The sequence below is a fragment of the Equus caballus genome, chromosome 4 (assembly GCF_041296265.1).
Source record: "Equus caballus isolate H_3958 breed thoroughbred chromosome 4, TB-T2T, whole genome shotgun sequence".
Taxonomy (NCBI): Eukaryota; Metazoa; Chordata; class Mammalia; order Perissodactyla; family Equidae; genus Equus; species Equus caballus.
This window is the reverse complement of record NC_091687.1, coordinates 10,643,676-10,670,578: the sequence shown is the minus strand read 5'-3', so window position 1 is coordinate 10,670,578 and position 26,903 is coordinate 10,643,676. Positions and strand designations below refer to the sequence as shown.

At 42.1% G+C, this 26,903-nt stretch overlaps 1 protein-coding gene across 9 annotated transcripts in view; it reads right to left on the bottom strand.

Moving 5' to 3' along the window:
- Nucleotides 1-26,903, bottom strand: part of POU6F2 (POU class 6 homeobox 2) — a 459,268-nt gene that overhangs the window by 126,933 nt on the left and 305,432 nt on the right. The gene's annotated exons all lie outside the window — the stretch shown is intronic.

Sequence of the window (26,903 nt, the reverse complement as noted above, 5' to 3'; positions counted from 1 at the left end):
CAAACTGGTGGTTTGGATTGAGCATCTGCTGGGGAGGAGCGCAAGCTACGATCCACCGCTGATGTTCACACACCCCTGGGCATGTCTGGGAACTAGAGTAGCCTCATAGAAATATATTTGCAGAGGGAAGAGGAGCCACGCTAAGGAGGGAGGAAGTGGGTGGGGCTTTATCATTGAAAGGGACTGGGATCCAGAAAAGACCATGAAGATAATGGCTAGTCAAACTCACTCTTTGCCCAGTCGCCTGGTGCAAGCCTGGTCCTAGGGAGAGAAAGAGCACCAGGTGGAAACAGAAAGGACAACCTTGAGAGGATGACGCCAAGTGAAAGAAGCCACGTGCTGGGGCCACGTATTGTCGAGTGATTCCACTGATATGAAATGTGCAGAATAGGCAAATCCAGAGAGACAGAAAGTAGATCAGTGGTTGTCAGGGGCTGGGTGGAGGGAGGAATGGGGAGTAACCGCTAATTGGGACAGGGTTTCTGGTGGGGGTGATGAAAACATTCTGGAACTAGATGGTGATGATGGTTGGATAACATTGCGAATGTACTTAATGCTACTGAATTGTATACTTTACAGGGTGAAAATGGCAAATTTTATCTATGTATATTTAATCACAATAATAATAATAACAGCTCTTTCTCTATAATCACACACTGGGGACCAAGCCACACTGCCTTGGTACACCACAAGGGAAGAAGAGAGCAATCCTTTTCCACTCTGCATGGCTGTGCCATGCCGAGGGTTCGGGGCAGCCACCAGCAAGGCTGTGCCTGGTGGAACAAGAATGTGGGCAAGACCGAAGCATGTCGGTGGCACACAGAGAAAAGCTGTGCCCACTGGAGAGGCACGGGTCCTAGAGCAGAGCAACAGCGTTACTAACAAAGTGGACGGTGGAGTTGCCTCTGTGACTTCTAGAAATACTGGAGAAGACTTGGAAGCTGGACACTCTGTGAGGAGGCAGAGAACAGTGACGGCCATTTGGGTTCAAAAAAGACTGTGCTTCATAGTTTGGAAAGTACTTTCATTAATATGAATGAATTAGCTTTTCAAGAAAGCCACATAGATAGATGACATCACTGCCGTGTTATACATATAGAACTTGGGCTCAGCAAGGTTAAGTGACTCCCAAGTTCACACAGAAAGTGAGTGTTAGGAATAACTCAATTTTAGGTCTGCTACCTCCCAAAGCCTCTTAACAGAATCACCTGTACAGACGGGGCCACTTGTTTCACCCTGAGGGTTGGAACAAAGATCATTACTCACTCATATAGGATGCCCCCCACAATACTGCTCTGGAGAAGAGATGGCACAGGTAGCCAGCAACAGAGGCTAACTTGAAGGTGTCTGCTCAGTGATGAATTGTTCAGCTCCTGGGACAGTGTACACGGTTGTAAATCTGTCCTCCTGCGGGCAAAACATTTTTTAAGGCCTGCTGATGTGAAATGTAAATGTGCATGGTGAGGATGGGGATGCTAATTTGAATGTGAGTCTCGAGTTATCATAAAGAACAGAGACCCGGGGTTGCAGGAAGGGAGGGAAGAGGTACACATGGAGGGGAGGTGGGGAAGAGCCACGGCACACTTTACTAGTGTCACAACTGGCCATGATGGTAAGAGAATGTTTCCTCTACACTTAGACATAGGGTGGCAGCAGCACTGCGCTCAGCCTTGGTGACATTTTAAGGAAAGTATCTGAGTAGGGCATCAGCTCATGTTGTCTATAGAACTCTGTGACATGTTGAATCTAGAGTTGGGTGGCAGCCACGAATTCTCCAGATGGATTTGTCCTTAACTGGGGACGGTGACTCCCAGGTGAGCCCCAGTCTTACAGATCACTGGGTCATGGGCTACCAAAAAGGAGAGCCATGCAGCATGATGTAGCCTCTGCCTCCCTAAATCTGTACTTACTCTTCACTGTTGTTGCTCATTAGAATCTCTAGAAGAAGGAAAAATGGAATCTGGAATAACCCAGCCAGAGGAATTTGAGTTAGTAAAGTTGGACATCTGCATACCTCCCACCTGAGTAACACCATCTAAAATAGCTGAAGCAAGGATGTGGGTCTGGAACCCTTTCTGTGTCCTCACTACTGGCATCCCCAGCTTACACTGGCAGACAGAATCTTTGCAAAGGGAAAATGGCGTGTTGGGGACTGGGGATTTTGAAAAAGTGCAGAAAGTGACAACTTTCTGGGAATTTGCCTTTATTTTTGGCAACAATGTCAAAAAAACCCCAAGCAAAATCAGCTGTGCCTCAAAGATTATGATGGGTGACCATCTCACTTGTGGTCAGTGTTATCGGCTCCAGAAATAGTGCCACACATATCTTTAATCTGTCATCTGCACTTAGGCAGAGATCTAAGTATCTCTTGAGATGTCAGGGGAAAACAAAGAGAAAAATCCTTCCAATTAAGACATCTCTACAAATTTCATGTCCTGCCTGAACCACTCACGCTTCTTTCTTGGGTCAATTGCTTTCACCAATTGTAGCAGCCTGTCTCAAATTGTGGACCAGAATCACCTGGGGAGCTTGTTAGAAAAGTGGATTCTGGAGAGTAGGACAAAAACCTGCATTTTAAAAAACCACCCAGGGAATCAGGAGCCATTGCCCTTGGGGCTCCTAGCAGCCCATACAGGGGCAGGGGCTCTTGTCTTGGCCTGCAACCCAACAGCTTGCTCATCCATCTCCATGGCTTTGAGAATATTTCTTTTCAAAAAATGAATTTGTCCTTCCATTAGTAAAAAAATTTTGAAACAAAATCACTGGTTGGAAAGAAGAGAAAACAGACACCTGGGAATGGTCCAGTGTTCTTTAGCACCTTCTTTTAGATAGTAGGGCAATTTGCCACCCATTACTCCTTTGTTGACATTTGGGGAGCACTCTTGTTCGAGTATCTTAAGTCTGAGACATAGTATTAGCATTAGATGCCCCATTAAATAAGGAAGATGAAAAGCAAGGACGAGGGCCCACTGTAGAGCAAAGGGAAGAAGCCCTGGCCAGGACCACCCCAAAGGAGCCTAAAGAATCCTCAAAAAAATTTTAGAGCTAACAAATGAATTCAGCAAAGTTGCAGCATATGAAATCAACACTCAAAACTCAGTTATATTTCTATACACTCGCAATGAACAATCTGAAAAGAAAAATTTTTTAAAAATTCCATTAATAGCATCAAAAAGAATAAAATACTTAGGAATAAATTTAACCAAGCCCAGCAGCAAGTCAGAGAGGCGAGGACTCAGAGGCGGCAAGTCCCCTCCTAATTCCCAGGGGCATTTGCTGAGGCCTTTCTACAGAACAGCTGACCTCCCACCATCTCCAGCTGCACAATGGCTCATAGCTAGGCCTAAAGTCTCAGAAAACAATGGGAATGCTCCTCTCTAAAGAAATTGAAAAAATGGTCTGGGGAAGAATTAGGTTTTGTAATGTGAATGTGGGCACCCCAAAGTAAAGTCCTTCTCTTCTCGCTCACCCTAAGAAAGCCAGTCAGTTCACAATTTCACTCCAAAACACGGAGCTCTCAGTCACTCTTCCAAGAGCTTAGGAAGTCCGTCCAGCTTCCTACTGAAGTGCCAATGGAGGTGAAAGGAAAGAGGCCCAGACCCAGATATTTCCCCCATGGAACTGCAGAACACCAAAGAGAAAGAGTTTTTAGGATGCTAAAAGATTTCAGAGAGACAAATAAAAGGTCACCTACAAAGACGCATAAATCAAACTGGCATCAAACCTCTTATTAACAGAACTGTCTAGCTGAAATCAGTGGAGCAACGCCTTCAAAGTTCTGCAAGAGAAGGATCCCCACCTGAGAATTCTATTGCTAGCTAAACTATCCGCAAAGAGCAAGAGCAGAGTAAGGTCTATTTTGGAACTTACAAAGGCATAGACATCTTGTCTTTACACGCTTTTCTTAGGAAGTTGAGTAGGTACCTCAGCAAAAAAATGTGGTGAACCAAGAAAGAGGTAGATTCAAGATCCCAGAAGCAGTGTATGTCACCCGGGAGAGCCATACAAGAGAGGCCCACCATGACAGCTGTCCAGACGTTCTAGAGCACCCAGTCCAGACTGCAGCATAAAGGCAAGGCTCTAGGTGAAATATGTCCAGAAGAAAGAGGGGATTCTATAGAAGTGATACACTGAGCTTTTGGAAGGATCTGAGGATAGGGAAAAAAAAAGAAAAGAAACTAGAAACTTCAGGATAAACAAACGCCACCTGAGGAAATCATGATCCAGAAGTGAAGCAGCTGTTCCAAATTAGAGCAAGAAGTCATTGAGCTCCAAGAAGAAAAATTGAACAGATTCAATGCTATAGGAAAATAAGCAGCTAGAAGATGGTAGCCACTTCCTTAAAAAGTATACCTTTCTTCTCACAATAAAAAAAGGATGGGCAATAAGATCTTCAGGCAAAAAAAACAAACAACATAAGAAAAAAAATGTAGGGTCTTATAAGAAACAAACAACATGACCCAATTGTTCAATAAGATGTGGCATGATTTTGAGAACTTGGTGGAGTATGAAAGAATAATCTATTTGAATATTTTCTTTGAGTGGCACTAAAATCCAGACTGAGGATACCTGATCACAGCACATTTCTTGACTCTGCAGGAAATAATCAGGTAGCCATAGGAAGGTTAAGAGTGTTTACTGGCTTTCAATTTTGGAAACAACCTGTAAACAAGGCATGAAGATTTAATGAGAACAGAAACACTACCATCCTTGACAATGTAGAAGTGAAAGGTTGAAGGGAGGGAGGAGGGGAAGCGAGGGCCAGAGCGCTAAGTGGGGAATCAAGAGATGTCCTCAAAGTTGTCAGAACAAATGGGGATTTATACATGCTATTAAAACTTACAAAGTTAACTAAAAGTAGGCCTACACTCCTATTAGGAGAAGGGAGGAAGAGAAAGTCAGAGATGCTGTAAGCAAGCTAAACTCTCATACGCCATAGCAGGAAATGAACAGATGATATATAAAAAGAATAAATCAAGAGACAGAAGTAAATGGAAAGTATTTAGAAATATGGAAGTAAACCGGTAAGACCTGAAAATGGAAATGGCTAAATGTGATTGCCTTGGGGGAGTAATCCTGAGGGTGGAGAGGAGTACATCTGATCTGAAATGGTTTTTAACCACATGCATGCATTACACTGACAAATGTTTTTACAGATCACTTTCAAAATTTTGGCCACGTCTTGTATGACAACAGCTAATTTTCATGTGCTGGGCACTGTTCTCTGCACTTAACGTTCGTTTTCTCATCAGTCCTCTCAATAACCTTATAAAGTCAGTATCCTAAATTGGATTTTCCCGGATGTGGACGCTGAGCCAAGGATTAGGGCACAAGTGACTTATTAAAGGAGGACTTCCAGAAGAAACCAGGAAGGAAGTAAGGAAAGCAAGATAGCGAAGGACAAGAAGCAAAACCGGGGGGAGACGTCAGGTGAAGGCCCAGACTCATCTTCACCCCAGGGGGCTCTGCAGCTTAGACTGCTCCTCAGAGCTTGTCCTGTCTTGAAGTGCTCTTTCTCCTCTTTCCTACCCCAGGCAGTCATTGGTTCCAAGTGGGTGTGGGGCATAAACTCCAGGAACATCCAGTTCTCTATAAGAGGGAAGTGACTTCAGTGCCCAAGAATCAAAGAACTTCCTAAGAATCAAAGCACAGTATTTAAAAATTACTATCAGAGGTGAGGATACTATGGAGCAGGCCCAATAAGGCCCTCGGAAATGCCTCAGAGTGACGAGGTATTTCCATGGAGCTGGTCTATGATGGGTTGTCAAGGCACAATAATATCAGGTCTCCTTGACTATATATATTATATTGACAAGGCTTTATTTATCTATATCCATAACACCATATCTGCATGTAATACCATATCTATTTATATTATCTCTATCTCTATCTCTACATCTACATCTGTATCTAACACCAAGGCAAATTAAAGAGATAGAAGGTCCCCAAGCTCCAAAAACTTGGTCAATTAATTACTGAACAGAGTGCTGGTGATACAGGATAGAGCAAAACAGAAATGATTGTTGCTCTCACAGTCCTTGGAGTTCAGTTCCATGGAAGGCCTTGAGCTGATGAAAGTTTTAACACCTCGATAGAAAGTAACTGTCTATCAGATGGAGGTGAGTCGTTACTGAAAGCACAGAAAGAGACACTCCAGAAGCCAATTCTGGGGTTGAAATTGTGGTCTGAAGCCATGACCTAACTAGTCCAAGTGGCACTTATATCCCATTGTGGGGATACATGTGGCCATTTTATCTTTGAATAATTGACAGGCCTAGTTCTGTATTCACACTCATCTGGAAATCTTCTGCCAAGATAAGAATTCTCAAGGAATTGTCCTTCTATGAGCAGAGAAAGTGTTGGCCAAAGGACAATCATATTAGTGTCCTTGACAATTATATTTCTCTTTGTAAATTCAAACAGACCTTCTGGTTCTATAAAGCTGTCTCTTTCAGTGCGAGTCAGCATTGTGATATTCTGACCCATTCCCAGACACTAATTAAACCGAGTTTCTTGAGTTCCCTAGGCTGAGGTCTAGACCCTGGATAGGACCGAATTCACCTTCGGCTCCACTGATGACACTCACTGTGGTGTGAACCTTCTTTTGCAAAGTCCACAATAGACATTTGTCCCTGCTAGTCTGAGAAATGTTCCCAAATATCATTCCACAGGATGCTAGTTCCCGGATATGTCCTATGAAAAAAAAATTCCATGCTCAAATAATTTGGGAGACACTACATATTGTATTCTATTTTTGGAAATCCATAGTGAGCATTAGAATATCAATGACTGAGAATTCCAGGATTAAAGAAACACGATTAACATTTTCCATCCAACACTAACCAAACTCATTTGACCTCAAAACTCCAGCATCTTACTTTTTTGACCCAAATTTATGTATATATGTGGAACTAATCTTGTGAGGGGCCCATTTAGGAGTAACCTGAAGGTGCCTCTGTTTGTTGTGGTCAAACATGACCATTTTATGGTTGGAGAAATTATAAATATATGTGTACACACAATGTATACACATATAATATATGTGTACACACAATGTACATATATACAATAATACACACATAATGTACAAATATACTATATACACACACAATGCACATATATACAATGTATATGCACATACATATGAATACAATTTTCTATACGATTTATATATTTATATATCAAGGTCTCTAGAGAAAGTAGAGCCATTTTCAATACAAAATAAGTTAATGAAATGTTTTTGAAATATAATTGATACATAACATATATAACATTGTATTAGTTGTAGGTGTACAACACAGTGATTTGATATATGTATACATTGAGACATGATTATCACAATTTTTGGTTAACATCCATCACCACATATAGTTACAATTTGTTTTTTTTGCAATGAGAACTTTTAAGATCTACTCTCTTAGGAACTTTCAAATATACAACACAGTAGTGTTAACTATAGTCACTATGCTGTATATTACATCCCCATGACTTATTTATTTTATAACTGAAAGTTTGTACCTTTTGATCACCTCCATCCATTTCACTCACCCCCCACTTCCCTCCTCTGGCAACCACCAATCTCTTCTCTGTATCTATGAGTTCGGGTTTTTTTAAGATTCCACATATGAATGAGATCATACAGCATTTGTCTTTCTCTGTCTGACTTATTTTACTTAGCATAATGCCCTCAAGGTCCATCTATATTGTCACGAATGGCAGGATTTCCTTCTTTCTTATGGCTGAATAATATTCCATTGTGTGCGTGTGTGTGTGTGTGTGCGTGTGTGTGTGTGTATATATGTATCTTCCTTATCCATTTATCAGTTGATGGACAATCTAATAAGGCTGCATGGATTAATCTATAACAAAGCTTATCTAGCGTGGTGAAACTAGTTAATTCATGCTGAAGGGAGGCTTTAAGTGAGTGTAGTAAACATCTTTGATTAAAAATGTAGTAGGTGTTACGAAGGTATATGCATATGAATTTCTTAAAGGTTGCAAAAGTCGGAAACCAGAGCTGGAACTTTCCATAACTAGCTAGGACAACCTGGGGCCTAGCTGAACTTTCCTCAAAGCCCAGAAAAGCATCACTGTTACGGGTTTTCAGCTGTGAGGAGCATGGATATCCTGTTCCTCGAGTAAGTGTCTAGCATGAGGAAAGGAAGAAAATGCAGTCCTATCAATATGGAACTGTTTTTATATGATCTTCCTTCAGAAAAAAGATTTAAATAACTCCCTCCTGCCTTTTTCCATCAGCTTTTCATGTCTTCTTCAGGTGTTAATGCCATATCAAATGAGAACACTTAGGATCTGAATGTGTATTTTGACTAAATTCCGGTGGATAGATTCTCCATGCTCCTTGATTTTTCCATGGCCTGCAGGGAATCATAGACTGTATATGGAACCATTCGTTCTTGATTTGAAGTCCATTTCTTCAACAGATGAGACCAAATTTATTCATCAGTGAATTCTAAACCCCCCATAATGACTGGTTTCCATCTCTTATGGAGTTTGGCAGAGTTTTGGTGGAGAATTTGGCTGAAACCATGAGACCTTTCTTGGATGTCAGTTCTCCATGCTGGGCTCGTTCTCCCACACATGGATAATCAGGGATATTTTCTGTTTTGTTTTGTTGTGAGAGGTATGAGATTCACAGTGCTTCACTGACAAGGCCGCCTCTCTTCTTAATACTATATGAGTTTAATGACAGAAAATACATTTGGGTGAAATAGGAAGCAGCTCAAAGAAGAGCCATGTAACTTTCAATCCCATTATTTTTCCTCCAAAAATGTGAAAACCAATTCTTTACATGCTTTGTGACCTCTTCTCAGAAGGCCAATCCACCTTTGAACTTGAGGTTAAAAGGTTTAACATCATAGCTCGTATTTATTGAGCATGGTTTTTCCAGGGAAATTTTTAAATTATTAGGGTAGAAGTGATGGCATATCCACTAAAAACTAAGCTATGGATATGGGGGAAAAAGAAGAAGTATGCTCATTTTATATTCTTATGCTAATAAAAGAATAACATAATTTTTTAAATTTGTCAGACAAAGCAAGATGCCCCCTGGCTTTCAAAGCATCAGCATGTGCCTTTCCTTTCACGTGGACATTTGCAGGGGAAAATATTACAGGCAATTCAATGGATACTGTGCCTGGTTTAAACACAGCACTATGTTCGCCCCCATTTCTTTTAGGCTATAGACACATGGGCCAGTGCTTATTTTCATGGTTGATTTAATCCATCCCCTCTGCCAGTGTGGGATTATTCCCTGCAGTTATTCTCCAGTGATCTGTCAGTTCCGATTAAAAAAAGTTAAGTGACAAAGATGCGGTGGCTGATTCCTTTAGAGGCTGTGATGCCAGACTGTACAGCAAGAGATTTCCTTTTAAGAATCTGACTATGTTCTCCTCTTTTTAATTTCCCCCATATCACCACAAACCTTTCTTATCAGGGTTGAACTCTAAACTCTCTAAACAGGTAATTCAATTTGGTTTCTCTACAACAACTTCAGGCTTGCCAAAAAGCTTTATAGATCTTACCTCATTGGTTCTGGCTTATTTTTTGAGAAGAGGAGATAGCGTATATTTCCTCTCACTTTACAGATGAAAAAAATCTAAACTCAGACACGATTCTAGGACTCCGTCTATCCTAACTTTGCTTGGCGTGCACAGTAAGTGACAATACTTTCCTTAAGCTACATTTATTTTTATATTTTGAAACATAGGAATTAAAAATATACCCTGCCAGATTTGCAGTTCCATTCCACACTCATTGAAAAGAAACCTGTCATAAAACGACTTTAATTATGTAGCAAATGCTTACTATTTAAAAGTTACTCATATTACATCATAAATATTATTCTCATTTTTATTTTCTCTTTCTATCTCTAGAGTAGAACTCTTTAAGAGGGTAATTAATATACTGCATGGCAAATTTGGTTATGTTGTATTGATGTGCAAATTAGCCATTCGATTCACATAGTTCATTTTAAGCTTTCATATGTAGTAACTTAAAAAGAAGACAACTAATAGTTTTAATGAAATAATTACATTAATGATAACCCTACTGGGAGAAAAGAGTCATCAAAAAAGGAATCTTGGGAAAATTCATAAAAAGCAATAGATGCTGGAAAATTAGTAAGGTTAGAATGTAACAGGGTCATACCATTTATACGGGTACAAATGTTTTCCAAATGTCTCATGGATTTCTGCCAGGCCGGTTGATCTTGCTTATGGGAGGTAAAACAGGTTTCGTTTTACTTTGTTAATGCAGCGTGGACACAAGAGGCAAACACACATGTATCAGCAACGATAAGTTCGATTTTATTACGGTAACAAGCAGCCCTAAAATCTCAGTGCTTTAACCCAACAGAGTTTATTCCCTTTCATGTCATCACAAGTTGGCAGGGGTCATAGCTCATTGTAGTCACTTAGGTGCCCAAGCTGATGGAGCAGTCACTATCTTGAACATTGCCAGGATGGTGCCAGAAAGAAAGAGCTCTTCAGGGTGGGAATTAAATCCTCTGGCTCGGAAGTAACCCCATCACTTTCCTTCACAACTCATTGGCCAACACTAGTCACATGGCGCCACTCAAATGCAATGGGACCAGGAAGTGCCATACTATCAACTCTCAGAGAGGAGGAACACAAGAAAAAATTTGGAGACCAGCATAAATGACCTCCACAAAGGCATCACTCTGCCTAGGCGACAGTTTCTGTATTTATTACTTTCTTTCTGTTTCCATTTTCCTAAGTTTAACCTCATTATGCCTTGTCTGGATCATTGAAAGAGCCCAATAACTGGCCTCTAATCTCTCACCCTCCTTTGTTCTCTTTTTCTCATTCATGAACTCAACAAATGTTATCAAGTCATATGTCAAGTGCCCATCGGCCACCAGAATTATCCTTCTAAAACACAGATAGGATTATACCACGAATTTTTTAAAAAAGAAGGCATGATAATTCCCATAGTCTAGAGAATGAAACCATAGTGCTTGGCACGTATCGGATAATGATTACACTCTGGCTCCAGCCCACCTTTCCAGATTCATTCTACCCGCCTGTGAGAACTCTCACTTCCAGTTCAGAGGTAAAAACTGGTGGTACATGGTCTGACAACTTATGAAAAAAGAGCTTTAGCAAAGTTTGAATTGGTTGACAAGAGTGAAAAATCAGGAGACTCTGCATAAAATATGCATTGTCCATTTTTCTTAAAAAAAATCCAGAAAGTCTGGCAACATGACTCTTCTTCCTGTATGGGGACTGGAGCTGGTGGCAGCTACCCTGCCAGGTAGGGCTGGTCCCCACAGTAGCCAGAATGAATTGCTCTCCTCTGCGCTCCCACAAGGGGACATCATGTGGGGTCTTGCACTGCAATGAACAATGTGTACCCAGTTGCCTCATTTAGCAAACAGCTTCCTACAGAAGGTAACCATGTTTTGGTCCAGACTTTTTTTTTTCCTCTCTTAATCTTCCTGCCTCCTCTCAGCAACCTGCATACAGTATGTGTTCACCAAATAATTGAGAAATGATAATTGCAGGGAACTGTAATTTGATTTGCCACTTGTTAACCTTATCTTATTCTTTCCCGAACTGTGTCATGTGCTTGCTCTGGCTTGGCTCACAGAAGATACCATGGGAGAATTCCTGAGGTTAAAGAAATCCACTGCTCAGCTTTCTAGGAGCCTACATGCAAGTTATATGACCTCCAAGCGTACCAGGATCTACAATTAACTTTGGAAAATGCTACAGATTTATAAAAAAGAAATAATAAGTCAAATTTCTGTGTTCTTTTTTTTTTTATCACTTACAGGCAAAGGTAGCCACCTTGACACATCTGGGGCATGTCCTAAAAATTCTTAGGATAATTTTGTTTCTGAACTTGGAAGTTCATAAAGGAAGTGAATGAACATTTAAGAACTCAGGATTTGAAGGTGTGTTGTAGAAATTCAACATGAAATATGTGTATAAAATGTGGTCAAAGAGGAAATGACAAGCTTAGACTCCCCTAAAAGGTTATCCGGAAAAACAGAAAAGGGCTTCAGGTGGGTCTGAGATGGACAGATTAAATCATAATCTTAGAAGAGTGAAAAATGTCATCACAACCCAGGGCTGACCCAAATTCCACCCAGGCTGGGGAGAAACATCCTAGAGCAAATGGATTAAGAGGGCCTGAGTGGAAGGTCAGGTTACGAGTACGGCTGGGCTGGGAGGATGTGAGAGCCAGCCAGGCATAACAAACACGCTGCTCCGTGAGTGGGCGGGTGGAATTGTGATGGAGATGTGGGGGCCCCCTGGGTCAGGTACTAGCTCCTCTTGCCATGGCCACACTCTACTCCTCGCCATCAGCAAATGCATGCTCTGTTCATCAGGGAAAGTGGGAAAAAGTGTATGACGGATGAGCACAAATTCACAAACAGCATTGGTAAACCTGACAGAGCCTTTCTACCTATAATGAATTAAAACATTAAATACAAATCCTGAACAGGTTATAGAAAAAGCTGTTTAAAGGAGGAGGAGAATTTGAATTTTATGGCTACGCAGTATCTCATAAATATAAGTTACTCGCTCCCTTCATGAAGGTTCTCTCGCTGAGCTTCCCTGGACCAATGTAATAACAGTCTTCTGTTTTCTCTTCCAGTTTATATGTATTTTTAAAGCACAATTCCCCTGCTCCCTCTCTCTGCCTCTCCTTCCTTCTCTTCCTCTTCCTTCCTCCTTTCTTTCTCCCCCACTTTCCATCTTTCCCTCCTTTCTACCCATCTTCCCTCATTACTCTAAAAAGTTATTAAGCACTACCACTTGCCAGGGAATGTGCAGGAAGCATAAACGTGAATTTGACTCTGATTCTGCTTTCCTGCAGTCCACTCACATTCTACCTGGGAAAAAGGGCATGCAAATGGCCAATGACGATACAAGGGGGTCTGTTAACATTTCTTCTTGTTTAATGATTTTCACTTTCTCCTTATTTCTCCAAAATAAGTGTTAGGTCCTCATCCTTCACATTAGAACCATTGACAATTTAGCCCCAACCCCACTTTCTGGAGTTAGTGCCCACCATTTCTATGTGTAACCTCCATTCCGGTTGAACTATTTGCACATCACTTCCCCACACACGTGTGGCTTTCCTGTGTCCGTGCTCTTGGTCATGCCTGTTCCACTTTCTGAAATGGTCTTTCGCCCCATTTCTCTCTGCCATGACCCTATACATCTTTCAAAGGCCAGCTCATCTTCTGCGCAGCCTCTTCTGCTCCCACTCAAGCACATAGTAGGTGTAATGAAATGACCCCCTGCTTATGGTATGGATGTATCTCTTTTACAGTTGCTAGACATACCGTATTGTATTAGAACACTGCTGTCCTTGTTGAGACCATGTTGACACTCTAAGGCTGAGACGAGCCTTTTTGGATCATGAACCCCCTTGAGAATCTGATAAAAATGTACATTCTTCCCTGAGAGACATGGTTATATTTGTAAATTTAACATAACTTTTCAGGGCATTTCTGACCTCTCTGAAACCCATCCAGAGATATCTACCCAAAGCTAAGAACTTCTGCTGGGGGATCAGGCTACAGATCACGGTGAAGGGCGTCTAGCCTTCTCTGAAACATGGGGCCCTTGATGGTATCCACTGATGGGAGAGGTGGGTCTTCAGATAGAGATTTGGGACTTGGAAGGTGGACCGCAGGTTGTTACAGGAACTTTGGCTGCTTGAGGGTTTTCACTCTCTTGGGTCAGGTCTGACAATTCTTAGTTGTGCTCTGGACCTCCCAGGTGGGAAGAGTTAATGGCCCTTTCTGCCACATGAGGATTCATTCTGAGTGAGCTCAAAGTGTAAGCCAGACTATCTCACAGGAACTCCTCTGAGCTTTCACTAAAGTCATGTTTAAATACTCTGGTGCAGTCTCATTCTGTCATGGGGGTTTAAGGTGGTCCGATGGTGCAGATGTCAGACACTACGGTGCATGCTGGACCAAGGTGCAGATTTTTAAAGAGGCTCTCTGAGAATTGGATGGACACCTCTTAACTCTTCATCTATGTTATAAAAAATACGATTTCAAATAGCATTTTTGGAAAGAGGTACTGGGGTTCTACGAGTCCCACCCCCTCCAGGAAGTAGGGACTCTTTCTCCTTCAGCTCAGGTCAAGAAAGAGGGGTTTCCATGAGAAGACACGAAGGGCTTGTTTGTGTCCTAGCATTAGCGGGACACATTGGGCTTTTGCTTGGAAAAGGCAAAAGGTGAAGGACAAGCTGGTTAGCTGCTGTGATGAAGAAACCAGGGAAAGATGGCAGCTCTAGTGGCTGGCACCTCAGGTTTGCGCAAGGATTTCTCAGACACCACATGTGGGCCACGAGCACGAGTGAGCGCCGGTGGACCATCTCAGATCCTGTCTCATGGAGGGGGAACGACAGCAGCACAGAGCGTAGAGGTAGTGCATCATTCACTTCAAGGGACCCATATTTGAGAGGCCAGGCTTGGGAGGTTTCCAAAAAACCACAAAATCACCCTTTAGAAAAAGAGTCAACTGTAAATATCTTCAAGTCCAATGAGCGTGAAGCCAGCTGACAGAGTTCCAGTCAAGTCGCAACGTCCCTACTTTCCTTACCTCCGAAGGGGTCAGAAGCTGAAGACAGTTGGGGAGGAGAAGCTGAAACTTGAGGTGGGAACAAAGAGAAAGAGCAAGCTGACTAACCCCATTCCCGAATTGCAGGCTTTCTGCTCACAGCCCAGTTGAGAGAGAGGATGTGGCAGGTGAGGAGAGCCAAAACTTCAAATCAAGCTGGAGTTTTGACTCTTCCCTGCGTCTACACATTGTTCTTATTAAAGTGAAGCATTTTTGTGTTACCTAGGAGTGACCAGAGAAGCCGTGGGACCTCCTTGTGGTGTCATTTGAGGGCAGAGGAAGAACCAGCCCTAGTCAGTGAATTTAGAGTGACAGTCGGGGTCAAAATAGAGTTGGTCAAGTCCTGCTTGTTCAGTATATGGTTACAATAACCTTAGAGAGACTGAGCCTTGAGTTGTTTTTTCCCTAAGAGGGCAGGTACCTAATAACTGCAGGTTTAAGCACATGGCACATTCTGTGTCTTTTCTCTGTTTCTCCCTGATGTCGCCCTTGTGAGTCTAAGACCTTCGTTGGGGGAAAGGTTAAGTTTCCCTTTCTTTGGAAACATTCATTCAGCGTTCAACGCATGTTTATTGACCATGTATCACAGAGGCTGTCAAACTTCTGGGTGCAGAGGGATCACCTAGGTGCTGGGAAAAATGCAGATTCCAGGGCTCCACTTTCACAGATTTGGATTAAGTACCTCTCCAGTGGGGCCCTTTAAATAAGCGTCTCAGCCAGAGGTAATTGGTCCTTACTTGAGCAGCATTAGTGTCTACTGAGTTCCAGGCACTGTGCTGGGTGCCTATGACGCCACAAACAACCAGGCATATTTCTTACCCTCCAGAATCTAACAGATGGTGACACAGGCAGATAGTCTGCAAATTATTGACATATGTGAGCATGTATTTCTTTGGAGGGATTTGCAAACCATGGGATGGCAATGGGATCAGTGTAGGAAAAGAGAGAGACAACCCTAGGTAAATGCCAAGAAAAAAAGGTCTTTCTACTCATGTCAGAGTCACACTGATGACAAAGCAAAAAGAGAGGGCCATGTTTTAATTTAAGGGGCCAACCACAGGGAAAAAGCAACATAATTTGAGATTCCTCTGCCGTTCTGGCAGATGTCTAAGACTCAGAGCTGGCAGGGTCCATGGAACTTATCAAGCCCAACCTCATCCTTGAGAAATAAGGAAAATGAGACCCAGAGACCTTAAATGATTGGCTTAATCACAGAGGAAAAGGTGGGATTGATCTGTATATTTTGGATGTATTTTGAACCAATAACCACTTATACAAAGGGAAGTCTTTTATTGGTTTAGATTTCTAGAAGCAGGTCTAATCTAATAGTTAATATCCCCATAAATATATGATTAAGTGAGTGAGATAATTAAAAAGGCCTCCAAAAGTTTCTTTTTAAAGAGCTATTTTATCAAAAATAATGCAAGTAAGTGAAAAAAAATCCCCCATGGTAATTTATTATTTCTTATCTTTTGACCATAAATTATTAAACTTGAAAAATATCATTGGCACAGAAACTGAACCGTGCATACATCTTCATCTGTTCAGGCACCGTGTGTTTACTGAGTGCCCGCTGTGTTGCAGGCACTGTGATTACTCCCAAGCAAAGCTGGAGTATTAACGAAGGAGGCATTCATGTTAGGAAGGATCATGGCTCTCTCTGGGTGTGCCCTGGCTTTTACACACCATCCGTGAGGGCCACCCAATTTCTAGATTCAGAAGACTGAAGTCAGTTTTATATGCTACTGAATTAGGCGGTCCTGGGAAATAGCGTGCCTCCATTGCATTCAGGGCCATAAAGCATCCTGGTGATGTCTGCTTTCTTCTAGCCGAAAGGCTGGCTTACTGCAGAGGAGGAAGGATTCGAGAAGGAGAAATCCCTGTTCTGGAATGGAGTGCCTCACTCATCCCAGGAAGGAGGGTGAGCTGGGATTCCTCTCCTGGGAGGATATCTGAGCCCACCTTCTCGGACTGAGACAATCCTGTGTCTCAGAAAGTTTCCATAATCTCAGGCCCGGCTTGCATAGTTCCCTTCTGGTTTTTCCCCTTACTTTTCAAGTGGAAGAATTTAAGCAGAGAATGGATATTTGAAAAGACTCAAATCCACATTAGTAAGTTTTTCCTCTTTTATTATTAGGTAATTAACGAAACCAATTTCTGTTCTGAAAGTCATAATTGCAACAACATTGCGTCTTCCTTCAGCCACAGCAAAGTGGAGCAATAGGATGGAGGAACCTGCGGCCTGTCTTAGAAATACATACTTTGAAAGTATGTAGATCCAAACTTAGGAAGGTGATTAAGAAAGCAAAATTCTTTCAGATGATACTATGCACAGAGCACTGAGTCCTGGACCAGCTTAGGTGCTCCCAAGTCATAAGTCTTCACGGAAAAGAACACTGAGAACTCTGTAGATGGGAGCACTGCTTGGTGCCCTGGCCGCTCCCCCTGCCCTGGCCCGCATCCCTGATTTGCCCCTTACCCTGTGGCATGACTCCTCACGCTGCAGCCAGTGGGCACTGGCCAGGAGCCCAAAGGGGCCTCGGGGCAAGCTCTGTTCCTAGGTATTTCTCAGTGCATTGTCTGAGATCCTAACCCTTTGTTGTCAAGTCTTCTTTGAGTCCCTGGACCCGGTGGGGATGAGTGTCAAATGCAGCTCTGAATAAGATCACAATCACACTTTGTTAGTGTTAGAGCTAAAAATGGAAATCGAAACACCACGTCTGCACTAGTGTTCAGAGGGTTCCTGGCAACAAGACAAATTTGAATCTGTAAGCTTAGAGACCTGAATGGTACTGTTTGAGCATCTAAAACAGAAATACTGGAAAGAGAGCAAGTTGAATGTTGAACCCTGTCAGTATATCAAGCAGCATACTACTTCTAAGATGTCTACCACTATCATTACTACTGTTACTCCTATTATTACTGTTAATATTATTACTACTACTACTCTCACGGTTATTACTTGGATTGTTACCAATATTATTAGAAGGACACAGTGTTAAATAGAACTTGGATTCAAAGAGAATCTTTGCAATCTATTCTCAGCCAACTTCTCCCATCTTAACTGGCAGGATTTCCTCAAAGGACAAGCATATCAAAAGAATGAAATAATTAATTTTGGGCAAATTGTTTATCCAATGTCGTCTATTGTCTACAAAGTTAGAAAAATTACTGACTCCACATGGATGTTATAAAGCTGAAAGGAAATAGTGCACGTAACACCCCTCGTTCAGTGCCAGCCATGAAGTAGGAACACTGAAAGAGTTCATTCTTTCCTTTCTTTTCCTTTCTTCCTAACCCACCACAGTTCCCGCTACTGGAGACTCCAACCCAGACTAAAGTAAGAGACCTGTGAGATAGGTGGGGAGTTTGAAGGAGAATGAGGAATGGAACAAAGAGGAATAAAGGGAAGGTAGTCCCCTAGAAACCAGGGCTGCATGGCTCCTGTAGCTCTGACTAGAGGCCATTTCCATGACTGAGACTTATGGTCCTGTTGGTTTTAGTGTCCTGCTTTAAAGTCATAGAAAGAAAGGTCTGTGTTTCCCGTTCATTGTTGAGTGGAGGATGGCTATGTACAGGTTAGGATTTTTGAGGAAGTCTCACTGTTCTAATTCTATAAGCCATCTGAGAGAATTTTCCAGAAAGGCTGCCTGCCAGGAGGATGGAGGAGAGAGGGAACTGTCCGTGGGCATTTATCTTTCTAACAGTACAGAGTTATCAGCCTGAAAACACCAACTAACATAACCAGAAAGTTTACTGATCATTCACCGAGTACTTATTAGTGCCATAATCAGCCTCCTATAACCCTTGTAAAAGCCCCTGCTGATTAACTTTGCACATATGGCTTAAGGACCTGTGCAAACGACCAGTCACAAGTTAGATCAGGAAAGTGCTTCTACTGATCCCAGAGTCCCTATGCTTCTCTGAAAAAATTAATATTGTAAATTGCTAAGGAGACATTTACAAATGGCAAGAAAATTCTCTCAGATGGCTTATAGAATTAGAACAGTGAGACTTCCTCAAAAATCCTAACCTGTACATAGCCATCCTCCACTCAACAATGAACGGGAAACACAGACCTTTCTTTCTATGACTTTAAAGCAGGACACTAAAACCAACAGGACCATAAGTCTCAGTCATGGAAATGCCATGAAAAGCAATGAAGAGTTATACTTAAGACCACAGAGGTTTGGGTTTTGCTCTGTTTTAATTGTGATCACTTGAAGCGGTGTCCAGACCATCCTTAGGAAGGTTATCACTGCCATGGCTCCATGGCCAAGAGACTTTTGAAAGTTGCTTACTTTAAAGCTCAGGAGACTGTCTGCCATCATTTGGGCTTAACAAGGTACATTTCTAAAGAGCTAGTGGGAATAGCCTTTTTTTTCAGAGCCTTGAATCTCTCTCACGTTTTTGCTACAGTTTAGTTCATGTATCCCACAAAATAAAATCATGATTAATTTAGCTTCCAACTTTCCAGGCTAAAGAAGTATTTTTTCATAGAGGGATAAGAGTTTTAAATTTCAACTGTTGCAATGAATGCTACTGTGAATTCTACATGTTGTCAACGGGACTCAGAAATAGCAATAGACACACAAAACAGGATAATTAGGAAAACAATAACAGCAAAAGTCAAAAGCAAACAAACAAAAACATTTGTTGCACGCTCTCCCTTCCGACACCCCAGCAAGAATATGCCCTGTCACCAAAATGCCTGGAATGAACCCAACTCTACTTAGAATCTTTAGCTCCTTCTCAAAGGTCTTTTATCTTTACTGCAAGGAAATGTAGAATCTTGCTTCAACCAAGGCCCAAGGTTAGCTCGGAGGAATTGCCTGGAGGTCATGTTAATGTAGTCAAAAGGATTTTTCAAAAGAAATTGGAGGTGACCTGCTTACTCAATTACACTGAACGGATTTCTCCTGTTGCAATTATGGCAGAAGTGTAAATCTCTTGGAGAAACTACACTGGGCTCCTACCCACTGGGAGCTCTGCGATTCAAAACTCAGCCAGTAGGAAGCAGGTGAAGCAGGCGGGGACCTGCAGTGGGGAGAACGGTTCCAGTCCTCAAATGTAAACATCTGCAAAACACCATCACACACAATAGAACAGTGAAAACTACGCAGACCACGTGTGCATGGCGTCAAGACATCAGAGTGGAGTAGCTAACTCTTAAGGAGTTGCACTAAACTCCTGTACATGGCAGGTCCCAGTCAGATAACACCTGACATCTGTTCCACAGTCTCCATTGGCAGGGAAGCTCAGTGTTTATGAGGAGGCCAATTCCATCGTTCACTCTGACTGTAAGGTGATTTTCTTGGAAAACTGAAAATCTACCTCTCTGTAGGTGTAAGTTCGATTTCTGCAGCAATACCTGACAAGACTTCTTTGACGTTCTTTCTAATATATTTAGAGTCAATTAACACAAAGGCTAAGTATTCATTAGTTATCCTAACAAAATTTTGTGTTCAGACTCCTCTGTGCTCTGCTCATCACCTTCTGGGTTCACTCTGGTTCCAAAACTTTCAGGGGATGGATGGGAGAGGATGGGCTTGTACCCCAGGGGGTTTATTCATCCATTCAGCAAATATTTGAGTGTTCCAAGCACTGTTCTAGGGATGAAGAAATAGACCAAACAGAGAACAATTTGTGTCCTTAGGGAACTTACATTCTAGTGCAGAGAGATAAGAAACAAGATACATAAAGAAAGTAGAGTACATTAGGAAGGGGAAAATCAAGGAGGAATTGCTAAGGAGGAAAATCAAGCAGAGAAGAGAAAGAGAGGGTGTCAGGAGGTGTTGAAATTTTAGATAGAGTAGCAAGGGAGGCCTCACCAAACAAGTGAGGGAACAAGACACTCAGATGTGCGGTAAGAACCTCGCAGGTAGAGGGCATGAGGCAAGGCCGGCAGTGTGGCTGATGTGTTTGGGGATCAGCAAGGAGATGAGTGAGGCTGGGGTGCATGGGGCGAGAGGGAAGGTGGTGGGGAAGAGGGTTAGAAAGGCAGGGAAAGCAGGAGGTGTGGGACCTTGTAAACCCTTGAAAGAACTTGAGCTTTTGTTCTGCGTGAGGTGGACCCTCCACCCACCTCTTCGTTGAGTGGGTTTTCAATAGCGCCGTGTTCCCCGGGCTCTATCATAGTAGTGATTTTAATGCTGGGTGACTGGCTTGGTACAAAGGGCTGAGGCCACTCTTCTCTCAAAGCTTTATTGACTTGCCCCATTGTCTCCTGGAATTGAGTATTTCTGTGGAGAAGCTGAAGACCAACTTAACTCCTTATCCTTCCTAGATAACTTCCTTTTGATGCTTATGTGCCCAAATAATTAACCTTTAAGTTCAGTAACAGTACCAAAATACGCCACAGAGCAAGCATTCTGTATTAATTTTTTTCCAAACATATTTTTCATGCTGATTCAGCTCTTTCGTCACATCCAGATATGTTTTCTACTACAGTCTTCCATTTTCTTTGGAAAACTTATTATATTGATGTTGGATCATCATTGACTATCCTCCATATCTTCTTCCCCTCTAGTTGCTTTACTCTAGGAGTCCTTTTCTTTTACTCTGACTGCAGGGAGATTCAGTGCCCTTCTGTTTTCAGCTATGTGTATTCTGTTTACTGATGTTTCTGGTTTATTCATCCATTCTTTAATTATATTATTCTGATTCATATTGTGTTTCCGTAGCTCCTAAATTCTTTCTTTATAAATTTCATTCAATGTTACCATCATCTTTTTGAGGTCTTCTTTCATTAATTTCATGTTCTCTTTCATTTCTTTTATAGAGGATCTTTAAACTTTTAAATTTCATTTCTTCCAGCCTACATTCTTCACTTGCTTTTGCATGCTCTCTTCCTTTATTTTACATCTACTGGTCTGTGTCTCTATCTATCTCTACCTTTATATGAGGCTTGATCTACAATGATAGCCATTTCCATCTCTATCTTTATACCTACACTCACATAGCTACATTGCTGAATTATTTCTGTCTTGTTTAATGCTGTAAAGTTATCTATCCATCCATGGATAATTAATTAACTAATTAATTAATTCAACAAGTATTTATTGAGCACCTAGTAAGTGCCAGGCACTATTTTAGATACTGAAGAAAAATCAGGAATAAAAGCAGACAAAAATCTCTGCCCTTGTACAGCTTACATTCTAGTGGAGAGAGAAAGTTAATATGCATAGTAAGTAGGTACATTCCATAGTGTGTGAAAAGGTGAAAGGGGTTACGGGGAATTGGAAGCAGGGTAAGGTGACTAGGAGTGAAACTGGTAACGGTTAGATGGTTTTGAGCAGAGGAGTGATATGATTTGATGTACATAATAAAATAAGTACCCTGGCTGCTTAACATCTGTCACAGGTGCCCGCTCTGGCCACTATTTCCTCCTGTGTAGTGAGTGGATTCTCCTTGATCTTTTTCTTTCCTTATCAGAGATTGTTTGCCCTCAGAGCTCAGGTGAAGGCTGAGGCTTTTCCTTCTCTTTTTTTTTATTGAGGTAACATCGGTTTATAACACTATATAGATTTCAGGGGTGCATCAGCATCGTAAGACTTCCGTATACACTACATCATATTCACCATCAAAAGTCAAGTTTCCATCCAGCACCATACGAATGCTTTTCACTGATTAAAGGAGTGAGGAGTTGGAAAGAGGTCAGCTGAACCTTGGATAGACAGTTGGTAATCCATTCCCTGTTCTGCTTTCCTGAGACGGTGTTAAGAACCACTCACCAGGAGGACTCTACCCAAAGAGGAACGCGTCCTGCTTCCCTGGAGACTTTCCCTCCAGATTGTTCTCCAATTCAGGTTGAAGTCCCTTTCACTGGAAACAAAGCAGGCCAGCTCCAGCTGTTCATTCTCTGCTTCTTGTCTTCACTCTCCCTTCCCAGCAGCTTTCCTCATTCCTCTCTTAGACAAGAGATGGGAAAAGGCAGAGGATAGTGGGGAGCCCTGGTTGGAGGTGGCTCTTGACTCATGCATTTTCTCTTTCATCTTTCATTCAGCCACATCCATGTTTTGAGCTCTGGGTGATTATAATAGTCCAATCTTCTTCTTGGCTGGGAAAACAAAACTAACGTGCTGTCTACATGTCATCGAACATTAGCCTTCAGCATCACTATGTACAAACTGGTGTTTGGTGGTGTCCTCTTGATCCTATAAAGAATCAGTCCTGTTTTAAGGGGACTGCATCTTCATTTTGATATTTATAGCCATGACAGATGTTTTTCATCGACACTTGAGCATTTGGATTTCTATCTCAAGATCGGTTGTGGGAATGAAGGTCTTTTAGGAATAAGTCTGTGCTTATGGATGACAACCTCCTGTGTGTTTCCGAGTCTTATGAAATGAAGATGTAAACAGACATTTGTGTATAAACCAATAAGGACGCTTATCTCTTCCACACCTTATACTTAAAGCTGTTATTTTCCTAAGCGTGTGTAACACGTTGAAACTTACTTCAGCTACTTTTCAACCTTGGAAAGTTATTTAAAAAAATATACAGATCCAATGCACAGATCTGAAAGGCTTCCCATCCTTTACAAGATTTTTTTCTTTTCTTCCTCCGCTCACTGTAAAACACTGTGAAGTATTGCGCTGTGGGGCTATATACTCTGGATTGCCCTAGATTCAGGGAATTCAGAGTTAAGGCTGCAACAGTAACCTTAGCACTGCCTTCTTGCAGGGTTACAGCAGCCTTTTGTTATGTGATCACATCATCCAAAAGAGCTAAATTCTCCACCGCTTATCTGCCATTCCACCTGCAAACCTCTCTTTGAAGTCGATGGGGCTCTGGGCACGGAGGGGCAGACATACTACGGGAGAATTAGGCCCTGTGCATTCAAAACTACAAAATGACACATATATGTGCATTTCTTATCTGTGAGGAAAGGTTTAAAAGGCCACAATTTAGCTACTTGATGGTGCCTTCTGGAAGAGCTATAGCGAAAAAAAGAGTGTGGGTTCTTCTATTTATGTAAGTCACATTCTATGTCATGTCACCAACTTGTATATAGTTGTTGGATGAAAGCCTCCATTGTACAGGAAAGGTAACCTTGTAAAAATGACAAGCGTAGGCTTTCTCGGTGTTTTATGCAATTAAAATGTTAACCTTGACATTATACTAGCCCTTCAGTTTTCTTTAAATGTCCTTCAGTTTGCAAACCTGAGGAAAATTAAAAAAAAAAAAAACAAAACCGAGGTGTGGACTATCTATAGCTAGGCAATCTCTTCTTGTCTGTGTTCTCTTTATGGATAGCCATGGGGAGGGGCTGAACCAGCCGGTGGCTGCGGCCGCTGTCCTGGCTTACCTTTGCCATCTCCATTCCCTCATTTCCTCCAGAAACTTTCTTTCTCATCCTTTCCTGCCTCCCCTGCTATTCAGGGGCTAAAGCGCTGGAGGAGGGAAAGGAGAGGAGAGACAGCAAAGGTCATCCCATCCACCTTGGTCCTCCCCGGCGTGGACACTGGCAGGCAGAATCCTTCATACCATCTTCTCCCTCCTGGAGGGTCCTGGGTTGCTCCTGAGAGAAAAGTCCTTGGACCTTCTCCAAGTCCTGCTTTTCCTGAAATACAGTTGATTCTTTTTCAGTTCTCTATTCTGTGCCCGCTCTCCTCTTTGTTCTTATCTATAAACAGACGTGCCTTGTTTTTATCTAGACAGGGAAGAAACAAATGGGGGGGAGGGCAATATGGAAGGGAGATTTTAATGGCTGCTTCCAAGCAGTAACATCCTCTTGGAAAAACCCTCACAAGGGTAGTGTGTGGAGGTGTGTGTTTGAGCCACAGGACACCAGGGGAGACGCTGTGAGACAGCTTCCAAAACAGCTATCAAACCCTGAGGGGCAATGATGAGAGGCGGACAGAGAAACAGGTGGATCCACTCCTGGGGCCCACAGGGGGAAGGAAATGAGTTAATGGTGGGCAACGGACTGTGTTTCTGGGGTGGAATATGGGTACCTGGGCCCATGGCACCCACTTCCCACAGTGCCTCAGACCTGGCTTCGCAGAGCAGAATTGCTCCCTTTTCTGCTGTCCTGGGGAGCCATCACCAGCATTGGGAGCTGGGTGATGTTCTGCGTCTTCTGCCTGGTATTGGAGGGAAGCAAGGGAATCCACAATCTTACTGTTTTTGAGGAAAGCGTTCTGATACCCAGTAGGAATTATGAGGCTATTTTACATAGAAACATGGCTAAATTCTCACTCATGTCTGTAGTCCAGACCCAACTTTCGGTGGGTTCTGAATTATGAAGCTTGTAGGGGCAGACTGGCAATCTCCTTTTTCCATGAAACTAATGAAGTTAAGCCCCAGGTGCCCCACTGGCACGGGCTCCTTCAAAGCCCCTGGGGGGGACCTAGCACTGTGTTCACCTGAAGCCATGCTTTACTGAGGGTCTTTGACTGCAACTGGCTACAGCTGTTGTCTTTCTACTTTGATTTCCATCCCTCCCCTCATCATGTCCTCTCGGTCAGGTGGTATTTGGAGAGGCTGTGGGCATTTGTAGGGAAGTTGAGTGGGGGATATATTTAGTATTGGTTTAGTGGGATATCTTTATGTGGTTCGCAGATCCTTCTATCAATAGTGAAGTTACTGCTAGATGTCTTGGAGTAGGAAAGGCTTTGAGTAACATTCCCACCATCCATCTTTGTGACATGGATATGCACTGCCACAGAAACTTGTCCAGTGGTGCCTGGCACAGGAGGTGGGTGGATAGCGGAGGCAACAGATGAAATGTGCAAAGGCAGAAGCTAGAGCGTGAAAAATTCTTCCCAGTCTCACAACTCTTACAACGAAAGTAACTTGATAGACATTATTCCCAAATTTGACAACCCTAAAACTTTACACTACCAATAACAAATGAAGCTATAAGAAAGTTTTCTAAAGTATTAATAATTATTTTTATAAAAAAGTTTAACCATGACAGAGGAAACACTGAATTATCTTTCAATAATCTCCATAGAAATTGATATTACAAAACTTTTATCATTTGAAGAGGCAATTGAAAGATACAACCCAAAAAGTGCAGGTGATATTATAGAGTATGATAGATTATAGTTGTGGATTTGTGATATTTATGGTCTTTTCCAACTTTTACATTTGCAATGTTTTGTGATTTCTTTCTCCAGTCTAAAGAACATTAACTTTAACACATAACTTTATATTTTTAATGTTATATTGTTATTCTTAAAGAGGGCTCCCCAAATTATATAGGCTTTAAGCTCTGCAACCCAAGACCTGCGCCTGTAGAAAGAATATCCTGATTTGTTAAATATTGACCCAGCAAAAAGATGTTTGCTTTCTAAAGTGGCGGCTGGCTGTCAATTGTTTTTATCATATCATAGGAACTACAGAAACAGTCTCCTGAGAGCTTTTTAGAATTCAAATCAACACCCCTTGAGCCATTATTTGGTGGGTCTCTTGGGCATCTGAACAATCCAAAGCCCTCCAACGTCTCATTCATGACTAACTCCTTCTGAATTTCTTCTAACGGAGCCTCCAAAATCCTGACCCCAAAGCAGAACTGAAAGTTTGTAATGTCAAAGCTGGTTAAAAACAGGAGCAAAGAAGTCAGGGAACAACCTAAATTCCTACTCTGATGGAAATAACCAATAAGCAGGGCCCCCTGGAATAGGAAATAAAAACCATCAACTCCAGTTTGGACAGAAGTCCCCATCCAGGGATTAACACAACAAATGATGCTTCCTCCACGCTGAGAATATGCACAAATAGCATATCTTTCTATTCAGAAAGGAAGCTCTTAGGCTTTAGGTGTTCTGCAGAAAATTCTAAATTCCTGACCAGTTTTTCCGAATTTAGTTAAATATTCAGATTAGGTAGTAACCCCAAAAGTGAGCCTAGAGCTAACCTAAAGCAATGATTACAACAGATGCCAGAGTATACTAAGAAATTCTAGAAAGTGGGGTAACACAGGAGAACCTCAACTGGCACCTCTGTAGTGATAGAAGGTGGTGAAGTGGGGGAAGCATGGGTTTTGGAGACCTGGGTTTCAGTCTCTAATATTTATTGAGTGATCCTGGTTGTGTTACTTAACCACTCTGACCCTCGGTTTCCTCATCCATAAAGCTTGCTTAGTCATACCCACCTGCAAGGATGTTTGGAAGAATAAATACAGTGTGGTGGGTAGAGTGTCTGGATACTGGTAGATACTCAGTGAATGACAGCTATTATTTCCTTTGTGGGTTTATGCCACCACTGCTGTTTGAAGGTCAAAGTCTTAGCCTCATCAATAATAGCTGCTTTTATAAGCAAGCATGA